Raw genomic sequence first — 13,975 nt, 5'->3', positions numbered from 1 at the left:
TCCTCCTGAGTAATGGAAGCTGACCTCGGTTTACTGGATTTTGATGTTCTTTTGAAGGTTTAATTAAAGATTTGGCTCTGTGGTATGAGATGAGCTACTTGGAAGGGGGTTTCTCTATTATCCCCAACCCTGTCTTGAATGTATCATTACCTCATGATCCTAAGGACAAAAGGATCATGGCAATTGGGCCCAGCTGGCATGAGAAAGCCTTTACGCAGAGCCACTGGGGCTGGACCTAGGATGGGAGGGCTATGAGATAGCCCATGAGAGATAGCTAACTTCTACCACAGAGCTTCTTGTAAGCTGAGTGCTCTGCTTAAAGTGTTCTTTATTTCCATCTTTGCTATGGAATGCTCAGTTATTCTTCAATTTTCTGCTTAAATTGTGCTTCCCTAGAGCCCTTGCTACCTGTCTGCTGTAGGGCCTTCTGACATTTCTTCAGGACCTTTCCTTTTCTTAGTAGCAATCTTCATGATGGTTATAATAATTGCTATCATTATCATTAATGAATAGTATACATTCATTACTGTTAATACTACATGTATTTGGGGAGTAATGTATATATGTACACACACACACACACACACACACACACACACACACACACACACACACACATTCCTTTAAGAACCGGGCTGGGCGGTGGTGGCACACCTTTAATCCCAGCACTCGGGAGGCAGAGGCAGGCGGATCTTTGTGAGTTCGAGGCCAGCCTGGTCTGGCTGGCGCAAAGCTACACAGAGAAACCCTGTCTCAAAAAAAAAAAAAAAAAGAACCTGGAATCTTTCTGAAAGTGAGACTCATGATTTCCTGATTATGTAGCTTTATATGTGGTATGCTCTCAGTGACTTATTATATAAATGAACTGACTCATGCAGAGGAATCTTTGACAGGTCATCCTGGTGTCTTCAAAGTAATCCCATTCTGAGGTCTGAAGTGGACCAAAGTGTATAGTACTTTTTTTTTTCAGGCAGACACTAAATAATACTTTAAACACTGAAATGTGATCTCAGTATGTGGTATGAAGTAGATTAGTTCTTCCCAGGTACTTCCTGTTTTTATAGCTCTCTTCTCTTCCAAGTACCATTCTTAACTTGTGCATGAGCAAAGACCTTCAGGGTGAATCTGAGCATTTGTAACTTGCCAGCCTTTTGTTTGTCCACCAATGGAGGACTTCCTAGGACTGTGAAGTATGTGGATGTATTTGTAAACATGTGGAGCTGTTCTAAGGGACACACAATAAACTAGGAAAGGTAATTATCTCTGAGGGGGAAACCCCACAAAAATAGTTAACGTAGTAAGGGCTGGACGCATTTTCTTTACCTTCTTTGAAGAGGGAACATCTCCTATCATTTAAAGAACACAGAGTGGGAGTGAGGAATGTGGCATGAAGTGTCCGCCCTGTTCCCATGTACCAGGAGGACTGTTTCCCTTCTCTCCTTTAGTTTTGGGGGCTGTAAGCTAAGAGAAAATGTGTGCTTCAGACTGTTTATGTGAGATGATGAGCATTTTAAATCTGTTCTTATGTGTGCTTGATAAAAACTGCCTGAGTGGTGATCTTTTAATAGCATGTGTCTTGCAACTAGCAAATTTATTTTGGCACCAAATGCTAGATAACTCCAGAGGAATGTAAATTTTGTCAGTAAAAGTTTTGTTTGATAATACTTAAAAATCTTGGAACTCTATTTTTTTTTTAAGTTTTCTGAAGGGAGGCTCTGCTTTATTTTCTTTTTTTCTAAATTCACTTAACAAGATGGGGCAACAAGAAAACTACTAGCCATAAAGGAAAATCTCCTCTGTAGATTTTGTACAGACATGTCATCAGAAAGATGTAATTGCAAATAGTGGAAACTGCTCCTTGAAGCCCACCAGGTGGACAGGTTCTCCAGGGTGACTTTGGTCTCACTGCGGTTCAGACAAGAAGAACTGGAGATCCATGAGCAACTTTCACCAAGAAAGCTCAGAGCAGGAGGCATCAGCCTCTGCAAGTTTTCCCTCTTCCTTTGTTAATATCTAAAGGGATTCGTGTGTGACAGGATTAGTTCCAATTGCACTCACAGCAGAGAAGTGACATTCCTTGACCGCCGCCAATGCCGTAGACTCGGAGGGATCTGTATTTATGGGCTTCATCTCCCATGAAGGCGTGTCTCAGAGATGCTGGCATTCACCTCAGCTTGCTGGTGTGAAACAGTCACAGGAGAAACAGAACAGCTGATAGACAAGGCTTGTGATAGAGCCAGGCATTGAACTCAGCCTGTCCTGTTTAAAAAAGCTCCTTTCCAAGTGTCCAGGTGTCGTCTTTGTGTGTGTGTGTGTGTGTGTGTGTGTGTGTGTGTGTGTGTGTGTGTGTCTTTTCTGCATTATCACAGTTTATTGGTCCCGACCCTACTAAGTACATCAACTTATGTATTTACGTGAATAGTGCCCTTCCACTAGAGCGTGGTCACCTTACCAAGGACCGCACTCTTAAAGATAACTGACTACCCTCCTCTCTCCGTAGCTAGCAGTTGCCAATAGCTTTTTAGCTGTGAGCCGTGGTGTCCACCTCATCTCTCCATGCTGAGGTTTGCCTTGAACTTGCGCAGGGCTCTGCATACTGTCACAGCCACTGTGCACTCCTAGGTGTAGCTGCCGTGTTCTCTCTGGGGGACACTGTTTCATTGTATTCATCCACTGTCTCTGGCTCTTACAGTCTTTCCATTTCATTTTCTACAATGATTCCTGAGCCTTGGGAAGGGAGGATATGATAAAGATATCCTATTTAGGGTTAGGCATTCCACAGTCTTTGCATCTTGGCCAGTTATGGGTCTTTGTGTTATTTAACATCTACTGTGAATGTAAGTTTCTCTAACAAGGATTAAAAGATGCATTAATGAATGGATATACTGATGAGTCATTAGGAGTCAGTTTAATATTATGTTCATTTGACAGAATGATAGTATTGGGTTCTACCCTGGGCCTATGACCTGCCTATCACAAGTTCTTGACTTGAAGATGGTGCCAGGTCTGGTTTTCATCTTGTGGAGCAGGATTTAAATCCAATCAGAAAGTGGCTGGTTACTTCCATGATGTGTATGCCTCTGTTGCACTAGTGGGCATATCTTTCTGTAGCATGAAACTTAAAAGGTCTTATTAATAAAAACAAACCCAGTGCTAGCTATTGGGGTGAATTCTGAAAGATCAGCAAAGCAGAACAAGCCACAGCTAAGCTCACCTCACCAACTTCTTAGCCAATCCTGTTTCCTCAAACTGGAAGCCTTGGAGTCCTCATCCAACTGGATCTCAGCTGAACTGCTGCTAAAAGCCTAAAAGCTTAAAAGCCTCTAATTCCTGGTGCTCATGTCTTATATACATTTCTGCTTCCTGGGATTAAAGGCATGTGTCTTTCCCAAGCAAGACATGAGATCTCAAGTCTTGGGATTAAAGGTATGTGTCGCCATACGTGGCTGTTTCCAGTGTGGCCTTGAACTCACAGAGATCCTAATGGATCTCTGCCTCCCAAGTGATAGGATTAAAGGTGTGCATGCCACCATTTTCTGGCCTCTATGTCTGTCTAGTGGCTGTTCTGTTCTCTGACCCCAGATAAGTTTATTAGGGTGCACAATATATTGGGGGACACAATATCACCACATTTCCCCTGTTTTGTCTAAAATATTAAAAGAAACTTATAACTAACATAAGAAAACTGTATCCAATAAGTATATACAATATATACAGTCAAGAATTATATTAACAATGTCTAGTCCATTAACATTTGACAGATTCAGACAAAAAACTCCATTTTATATATAGGTCAACAATGTCCAGTTATAGCTCACAGAATTCACAGAATTGGTGATTACTTTCTCCTCTGGTAGTATACATAGCACCTTCCAGCACTATAAAAGCTAGCCATTAGAATGAGGCTGCCATGTTCTGTGACTCAAGTATGTCTTCATACTTGAGTGTCTTCATTGGTAAGGTGTTACTGTCAGGTTCTGAAGGTTAATCAACAGCATTGTTAATAGCATGTAATGTTTGGGAGTCTATGAGACTCACTCTAGCCAACAAGTCCAAAAGAAGTAGCCAATTCCTGGTACTGGACCTTTAATTTGTTGCCCTATGGTGTCTACTATGGGCATTGTTATTCCATTATAGGCTAACTCCATTTTAACGGGGTGTGTGTGTGTGTGTGTGTGTGTGTGTGTGTGTGTGTGTGTGTGTCTGTATGTATATGGAAGATTCTACAGCAGTGGTTAGGTCTCCATGTGACTTTTTCAAAAGCTTTTTAGAGTTATTTATCCCTTCTGTTATTCCTCTGGCAGGGCCCTACCTTCAAAACACTGTACAGCTACCTAAAATAGTGCCACCAGCTAGAGAATAAGGTCTAAGACTCCTCCCCAGCTGTCTCCTAGAGGAGACAGCTCAGATTCAACCATATCACAAAGCAGAAAAAGTACCCCGATCCTGTACTATAAATCTGAGAATGTAGATGGGGAAAGGTATAAAAAAATCCCTCAGCCACTGTTCAGTCTTCAGGAACTAGGGCCAAGGGCCTCCTGATCCATGTTGAGTAGGAGCTGTATCCTGCGGCAGATAGTGTTATTTATCCCAAACTGCTGTCACCTGTGCTACAGCCTGACCTGTTGAATCCAGGGACACAAATTTGAGGAACAATAATTGCTTTAAAATACTTGGCTTGTTTCCATGTGGAAGATCCCAGCATTGCACAGCTCCAAATTTAGTATTAAATTTTCTTACAGATTGGATTAATGTCTATGTTACTACAAAACTTCTCCTAATTAAATTTTCATTGTTAATTAAATGTTTCAGTGGAGGGGGTGGCATTTTATATTTCTCCTAAAATGAATAGTGTGAATTTCTTTTAGCATGCACACCGGGGGGCACAGGGTGGGGGGGTTGGGGTGCAGGAAGCTGAAGGAAAGTAGAGAGAGAGGAATTATAGCTAGAATGAAGGGAGAATTCCTCCTTTTTGAGATACGTTGGTTTAATAAACTAATGTGGCTGCCCGCCTTATGAAGGAGATGCAGCCACTGCTCTGAAACTTGAACAGCCACCTTTGGCCTATTTCTGGCCCATGAGCCTTTGCAGGTCCTGGAGTTGTATCTTTTCCAGCAGTGCTGGGGATCTGGCACCCTTGCGCAGGCACCCACAGCTGCTGAGAGTTCCTGAGTGCAAACAGCCCTGTCATGGCCAGACCACAGTGTTGCACTTTGGTATTCCCTGGGCTCTGGCTCTTACAGTCTTTTGTGCCTCTTCTGTGATGGTTCCTGAGTCTTGGCAGGACAGTTGATCCAAATGTCCCCAGTGTGGCTGAATGCTGTACTGACATTTTCTTTCTTCTCTGGGGCCAGCTGTGAGCTTCTGCTTTAACAAACTCCATTTTCTAGAGAACTTATCAGGAGTATGTGAACTAATACTAGGAGTTGGTACCGACTATCACATTTGCAATATTTTGACACTGGGTGTGTAAATAAATCAAGAAACACCGTGCTGTTTTCTCTAGATATTTAAAGGGAATATAGTAAAGGGAAATGTATTTAATCTAAGCCTGGGTACCCCCCACTCTTAACTTTCATTCTTTATTTTTCATTATCTATAATGAAAATAGTTAGAAAAGCAAGTCTTAGAAATGCTTACCAGAGCCAAGTTTGGATTCCAAACTAGACAGACAGCCCAAGTATGTTTTTTCTTTGATAAATGTCAGTTTTTTCCTTGAGATCAAGACAGATCCATAGTCTCTGAGATTCAATGATCATGAAACAGAATCCCAAGCGTGGACCATAGGGAAAGCTTATGTATGGTCCTGTTGATAAGTTGTTTATCCATGTATTCACATTCTTAGTCACAGCAAGACATAAGCCCTTGTGTCTTTACCCTTTCTTTGATCTGTCATGTCCATTTATATATATGTGTGTGTGTGTGTGTGTGTGTGTGTGTGTGTGTGTGTGTGTGTATGTGTGTGTGTGTGTTGTTCTGAGTCTTTCTGTATTATTTTGAAAGACATAGATAAGATTTATTTCAAATTGTATCCTTGAAAATAGTCTGATGTCAGAATCTCAGGTACAGGAATGCATTTGGCAAGGAATCTGCAATTTGTTTCTAGTAGGCAGTAGACTCTAGCTGTAGGATAAAACTTGACTTATAAAATTAATCTGTAACACTCACAGGCAAAATGCTGAAGAGATCAAAATTAATCTTTAAAAAGTACCAGACAAAAGGCAGATAGAATAGACTCAAAAGACAGTGGTATTCATGGAAGTGACAATTAATTATTTAATTCCAAGGACACATTATAGTCTACAAATATATATCAAGTTCACAATTGACTACCTATTTTATGTGGCAGAATACCAGCTTTGCATATTTATTAAAATTATTCATAACTGCAAAGCTGCCTAGATGAACTGTTGAGGTCTTGTTCTTCATCCCAATATATTATTTTGTCCATTTTATCATGGCATGAGACCAGAAATTTGTCTAAATTTCACAGTGATCTAGAGAATATTTCAGCATCAGCAGCTCCTAAATCCAAATTTTATCATTTCCATTTTGTTTAATACAACCTTTTACATAAGATTTTTTTTAAATAATAAATTTCTATGAAAAAAGTAAGTTTTTTTTTATCTTTAAAGAATAAGCTTTGGACAAAAATCTTTTTTTAAAGCTATTGTTATATGATTAGTAATTAGGTGTCAAATAATCTTTCTTACCTAAAAATATGGGATAGTGAGTTCTGAAGACAGTTGGCTTTCCATTCATATTCTGAGCCCATGTCATTTTTTGTTAAACTTGTGTGTGTGTGTGTGTGTGTGTGTGTGTATGTGTGTGCACACTCCCATGTACAAATGTAACAGAGGCCTAAGGAGAATGCCCAGTGTCCTGCTCTGTCACCTCTGTTTCAATCTTTTGAGATGGTGCCTCTGACTGAGCCTGGAGCTAGATTTTCTCAGTAAGCCCCCGTGACCCTCCCCTCAGTGCATCCACAGTGCTAGGGTGGCCAGTGTGCACATGGCCTCGCCTACTTTTTTCTGTTGGTGCCTGGGGATTCAAACTCAGGTCCTCATGCTTATACAGAAAACACTTTTATCCATTGACCCATCGCTCCAGTCCCCTGTCAGAACTTTTTGGACATCAGTTAATAGTGCCTGCCTTATAATGTTGTCAAGGAAATGTATATAAGATAATGCATATTATCTGAGAACTGAGTTGGGCATATCATAATCATTTAATAAATAGTAGTTGCTGATGGAAACAGATGCAGACCCACAGTCAAACATTAGGCAGAGCTCAGGGAATCCTGTAGAAGAGGAGGAGAAAGGATTGTCGGAGCCAGAGGGGTCAAGGATACCACAAGAAAACTCACAGAATCAACTAACCTGAACTCACAGGGGTTCACAGAGATTGAATTGGCAACTAGGGAACCTGCATGGGACTGACCTGGGCACTTTGTGTATATGTTACAGTTTTGTAGCTTGGTCCTCTTGTGGGACTCCTAACAGTGGGAACAGGGACTGTCTCCAACTCTTTTACTGGCTTTTGGGACCCTACTCCTCATACTGGGTCACCTTGCCCACCCAGCCTTAATACATGGGGAGGTGTTTGTTACTGCAACTGATATGCCATGTTTTGTGATGCTCATGGGAGACCTGCCCTTTCCTAAACAGAAACAGAGGAGGAGTGGATTGGGGGGTGGGGACAGAGGGGGTTGGGGGGCCGAGAATGGGAGAAGAGGAGGGAGGGGAAACTGTGGCCAGCCTGTAAAATAAGTAAATAAATAAATTTTTTAAAAAATTACAAATAACATAGTTGCATTAAATGACAAAAATAGTGTATCATAGAGTGTCACAAAAAGTGTGAGCTTGAGTTTAGGAAAGGATATATGATTAAAATGATACTTTTCTCCAATATTGTCTTTCTAAACTTATCAGGAACAGACAAGACTGATGATAATTCACAGTGTAGAGTGAAGCTGCAGTGATACACGCCTCAGATAATGCAGTTGGATACCTTCTCTTTGCATAGATGGAAGACGCAGCTTGATGTGGGAAGTGGCCCGTTCAGGCTCACCCAGCCTGGAGAGGGGACTAAATGGCTGTCCTGTCACACAGCTTGGTCCCCAGACTGTATCAAACACTGTCTTATTCATAAGAAGCAACCATTGAACTCCTAGGTGTGGTGATTGTTTTAGGAGCTAAGATGCAGCAACCTGTTGGCCAATACTTAACACTTCCTTCCTCCATTGGCTTGGTCCTCTAGTCACTATTGACCTTCCAGAGGTGGTTCTCCACATAATCAAGAACCTGCAGCTTGCTCCACCATCAGGGCAGGTAAGCAGCTCCAGGTGAGTTGCTCGGCGGGCTGGTCGCTATAGCTGCAGGTTGGAGGACACACAGGAATATCCTCACTGGAGTCTCTAGAATTTCCCTGGGGTCCTCATAAATGTCTAAGATTAAAATGAAGCCTTTCTTCCTTATAAAACAGTCATGTGTTAAAGGAGCTGCATTCGATGCATCTGTGCTGTATATTTTAGTGGATTCCATAAAATTCTCAATAAAGGAAAGGTCAGTGTTGGGACCATAAACGGTGTTTGTAGAGGCAGATTTAACCCAAGTCACTCCTGGGGTCCCAGGAGCGTACAGCAGGTTCACTAACTACTTTTCTTTGAATGCACCCCTTCGCCTCTCTCCTGAAAAAGGTCCCACTGCTGTCCAGGCAGTCTCTCAGAGGCAGTAACTGAACTGTGCCTGGCTCTGGGACTAGCTTGTCTCTGAGCAGGAATCTGAAAAGATGTGATTTTTACCTGTTAAACGGCATGAGATTAGGAGCGTCTCTGCTGGCATGGCTGCAGTTTTGTATTCAAGGTTAAAGTGAAAAGATTGTCGTCACACCCATTTGTGCAGTGTGTATAGTGAAGTCCTGTATCTTCTGTGTTTTGCTGGCGACCATGTGGGAAATTAAGAAAGACCAGTGATGACCTTTGCCTGCTGACGACACAAGTTCTTGTTCTGCACAGTGAGTGGCTCTCCCTATGACCTTTTTGGCTGTCGTTATAGCCTCCCAGCCTACAGAGAAAGTCTCCTGCACCATACAATGGAGAGATAATAGTCAGGCTTGTTCCACAGAGTGGTTTTGAGGCTTAATTGAAGAATATTTTTGGCCCATTATCAAGAGCATTAGGAGGAAATGTTCAAAGAGATTTGATGCAGCTCCTTCAATTGAAGAAAGTAGATACCCAAATAAGCAAATTATAACCTTAAATAGTCATCCATCTTTATGTTCGGTCCCTTCATCTTTCCAGAATAAAGACTTCTCTCTCTTCACTCTGAGGGAGTGGGGGGAGGGGCAGAACAAGACTGAGCATCACAAATGACTCCTCGCCCCCCCCCCCCCACCTCGGCGTGCATGAACATGTAGCACTCTTGTTTAGAAACGGAAGGCTTTGAATGGACTGTCCTGAATAAATTTATCACTGCACTACTAACTCTGTCTGCCAGGCTGCCATGGCACATACAGATCTGGTTGGAAGATATTTCAGGGAGTTAGGCATCGTGAAGCAGAAACAGCAGTCTGAGGCATGAATGGGCTTTTCTAAACATCATTATTTCTGGCTCCTTTCTGTTTTTATACCAAGAAAGCACGCTCTCATCCTTTCAGACGTAGAGAAGTTATTTCTTACTGACGGATTGGAGAGGGATGCCCCCCGCCAGTTATTATTACCCCTGGCAACTTCTTACTCCATCAGTCCTGGATTATATAGTCAAATTTAATCTCATCTTTAACTTCACAGAGTATTTAATGTCATCTTGTGCTTGATTTCTTTCATGATGTTATCTTTTAATTTTAAGATAGCAGGACAAAAATGTAACCCAATTTTTTTCATTAATTAAAATAAATCTGTATGAATCAGCACATAAACGATCAGAGAGTGTCTAACTGATTGAAGTTTGGACGCTTCTTTGCTTTAAACAGAAATGGAGCTTCAACCACATTTTCACTTGTGGATTCTTCTTCATTTCTACATTCTGAGGTGTCTAAAAATGGGTTTCAAACCATCAAAAATATACTTCTAAGGCTCTGATTAAATTTTGCCATGATTAAGATATTCACAGGTCAGTTAAGGGCTCTGAGAGGCTAAAGAGTACACATCACGTCACAGGAAGTCACAAGGTCACAATGTAGTTCTGCTGGGAAAGGAATAATAGACAGCTTTACAGAATCATAAGAGGCCACACTACCTATTCCTGAAACTTTGGAGTATGTAGTAGAAATGTAGAATGTCTTAAGTCAAACATACTCCTATGTTTTCTTAAACTTCAGTTCATCAGACATTCATTTAGCAATTCACCAGTTGTTGTTTTTTTTTTTTTTTCAGGGAGACATGGTAGCTATAGATATTGTGAGCCCAGGGGTAAAATGATGTCTGACCTTCCATTGTCTCAAGCCTGTGTAAATATGAGAAACAATCTGATCAGTAGATGAGGTCTTCACATTACAAAACAGTATGAATTTTGGTGTAAATTGTATAATTCCAGAAAAGTTGTATTGTTCAAAGTTTTTCCTGGACTACCACTTGTAGCCAGTTTGAAGAGGCTCTTGCTGGAAGGAAAGATGTCCCTTTTGTTGGTGTTTGAAAGAAAAAGAATGATAGGAATGATAGTTTATGGGGTTCAGGTATTCTAAAAGCCTATTTACTGGATAGCTGACTAGACACAGGACATGTCAGAGAATAGAATTTTATAAATATGTCACTTGACTTGCAAGAGAAAAAAAAAAGAGTTCTTCAAGGGGCCTTAAGACTTTATATGGCATGGGAACCAAAGGGGTGGGGCAGACCCCCAGGACTGCTCCAGACACAGTGCTCAGCTGAGGAGCTTGGCACTTGATTGTTTAGTTGTTTGGGGAATAGATGACAAGGATTGGGGTCAGACTTGCAACCACTCACAGAAACAGAACATACAAAGTAGCCATGTTCTCAGTGAAGGGCCTGTGAGAGCTAGTGAGCACACAACCAAATGAATGTGTCTTGTGGTTGTATTAAAAAAAACTGCATTGTCATGTTCATCTATTCTGTTCACAATTGTGAACTTATTTGGGGATGAATGTTAGGAGCAAGTTCCTGCCAGTAACACAGTGATTACAACACGAGCCTGAATACTCAGGTAGCATGTTTCCGCCTTGATGGAGCTCTCTGGTACCTGGTCATGCTGAGCAGAAATTCTGTCTGGAGGAACAATTTAAAAATCCAGCACTTTCAAGATCTTAACAGACTCAGTTCATGTGAAGTTACCATGAGAAAATACCATCCCTATGAAGCTTTTCAAGCATGGAATAACATAAGCTAATATTTACAAGATTCAACACCAACAGTAAAAGACAAATTTAGACCTCCCATGCCTTGTGACACCAAGATACTGGGCCCTGAATATAGAAAATAAATTTTAAAAAAATATATATTTAACAATTGAGCAAGGATGAGACCATCAAAATGGCCTGATTTTTAAATTTAACAGGATAGAATCATAGAATTGAAAAGTATAATAATGGTTTCATAGTTACTTTCCTATTTGCTATGACAATAGCAGTTCAACAAGGAGGAGGGTATCCTGGCTCACAGTTTGAGGGAACAGTCATGGAGAAGTCGTGACTGAGGAGTGAACCAGCTGGTCACATTGTGTCCACAGGAAGTACTGACAAGGATTCTGTCACTTAGCTCACGTCCTCTTTGAATTCAGTCCAGAGCTTCATCCAGCCTGTGTTCAGAATGATTCTTTCCTAGGTTAAACCTTTCTGGAAACATCCTCCTAGACTTGCCCTGAGGTGTGTTGTCATAGTGATTCCAAATTTAGTCAAGTTGACAGTGTTAACCATTATGCATGATATGGTTTAAAACTCATATATTAAGTATACGTTTACATGCAGCTGAAGAGAGATTGGTCTGGAAGATCATGAAAAAAATTGTTCAACATGAAACAAAGAGGAAAAATAGTAAAGAGAAATTAAAACATGGGGATGATAGAATGCAAGGTTTTCACCCATATCTATTTCAAATTCCAGAACAGTACAGTATTGCACATAGATATTATCAAGAACTATGAGGGGTACAATACTTTACTCTCATGCTAGTAAGTGTACCTGCCTCAGTTTTATGGACACTAGCCTAAGACATGGCACTCTGAATAAGACACAAAGGCTCTGTTTCTTGGGCCCCAACAAGCCACATGGGGTTCATGATCAAGGTGAGTCCCCTGCTCCCCTTGACACAGCGTAGCCCACAGTGAACACTGGGCCTGCACAGGTTCAAGGCAATCCCAGTGCTAGAAGGTGGGAGTGGACACAAATTCCCATCCCTAACCAAGGAACTATCTCCAATTGATACTTAGTTGCAAAAAAAATATCAGTTTTTTCCAGTGGAGTCACACTGGGTATGTTAAGGGTAGGTAGGCCCCAAGGTAGCAGTAGACGGCCAACACAAAATGAACTCAGCGGTATTTTTGTAGACATTTGTGTCTCGTGTTGCTTTGTTTGGACATTTTTTTAAATCTTATTGGTCTTTTGCTTATGTATTATGGTTTCCAATTGTGTGTTTTTATGAGTTTTGAGTGTGCGCATGTGTGTTAGTGTTTCTTGTGGTTTCCACTGTTTTGTCTTTAATTCTGCTTTGTTTGTTGTTGTTGTTGTTGTTGTTGTTTGCCTATTTGTTTTCTAAAGAGAGAAAGAGAATGGAGATGGATGGGTGGGGAGGTGAGAAGGATTGGGGACAAATTGAGGGAGGGGAACCATGATCTGAATATACTGTATGAAAATGTTTTTCAATAAAGAAAATAAAGTGGGCTATGAACAACTGTGTGCTTATTCTGGAGGCAGGACTTACCCTACCATCCTCGACAGTGAACAGATTTGCCCTCTGCTCCAAGGAGCAGCCATCTGTACCTTTCAAGCATCTTTGAAAGTTATTCTAGAATTACATGGCCGTTGCCTCTACCTATAAAGCACACAGAAGTGTGTGTCCCTTGAAGAGAGCTTCTCCAGTAGCAGAGGCCATTGGGTTAAGGTTTAAAGACTTGAAGATTTTCTAAGATTTTAAGCATTGGAACCCTCAGAAGGTATACATCACATACCAAGCGACATAGTTAAATATATGTTGAGACCTATCACCTTGGAACTGTAGGCGCAAAGACAAAACAAGAGACATTGAGGGTACCCAGTGAGGAAAAGTGGAAACTGGCAATCACGTTTCTCAGTTTGTTGGTTTTGTTTGTTTGTTTGGAATAGTGAAGAATCAAAAATAAACAAGACCTTTAAGAGGAACTAGAGTAGGAAGGATGGGATTTCTTATCCTGTAGACCTAAGGCCTGTTATGAAGCTGTGGTAACAAAGATGGTATGGTAGTGCCATGCATAAAGTGGACACAGATAAAGGGCCAGTGCGGAGGGGAAGAAAGTCCACGCAGACTGTCACCTGCATATGTGGCAACCTCCTCCAGGACAGAATGAGAACTGAAGACGTGTGGGAGAGGTTAGGCCGACAAATAATGCAACTGTAAGATCGCACATGTGAAGTGGAAAAATGAAACCAGGTCACAACACATGGCAGTGTTCTAGGTATATGAAATACTGGAAGATGTAAATCATGAACAGAAAATGTTTAAAGGAAAGGCAAGCTGTAGGACTTTCAAAGAACCAAAAAGAGAAAGTATTTATTTTGTCTTGTTGGCATTTCTGGGTGTCAAGCCTGCTACTGACTTGGGCATGCTAGCAGATGCTCTACCACTGAGCTTCACTGCCAGCCCCAGGAATATCTTTTTGATCACATATTGGAGAAATATTTCTTACCCTGAGCATAACAAATAAACATAAACCAAATAAGTAACAAAATACAATCTTTAAAGGGAACAATGACAAATTCAGTAACATTAAAATATATATTTGTCCTCATCTAGGGATACCATTACTAAATTAAAATTAGCTGCAGC

General features: G+C 41.0%; 1 protein-coding gene across 2 annotated transcripts in view; it reads left to right on the top strand.

The window, feature by feature from the left end:
- Rsu1 (Ras suppressor protein 1) overlaps positions 1-13,975 on the top strand; it is a 190,037-nt gene that overhangs the window by 119,533 nt on the left and 56,529 nt on the right. The gene's annotated exons all lie outside the window — the stretch shown is intronic.

The sequence above is a fragment of the Peromyscus californicus genome, unplaced genomic scaffold (genome assembly GCF_007827085.1).
Source record: "Peromyscus californicus insignis strain IS unplaced genomic scaffold, ASM782708v3 Scaffold_8__1_contigs__length_139910024, whole genome shotgun sequence".
NCBI classification, from domain to species: Eukaryota; Metazoa; Chordata; class Mammalia; order Rodentia; family Cricetidae; genus Peromyscus; species Peromyscus californicus.
This window is presented reverse-complemented; position numbering and strand designations above follow the sequence as displayed.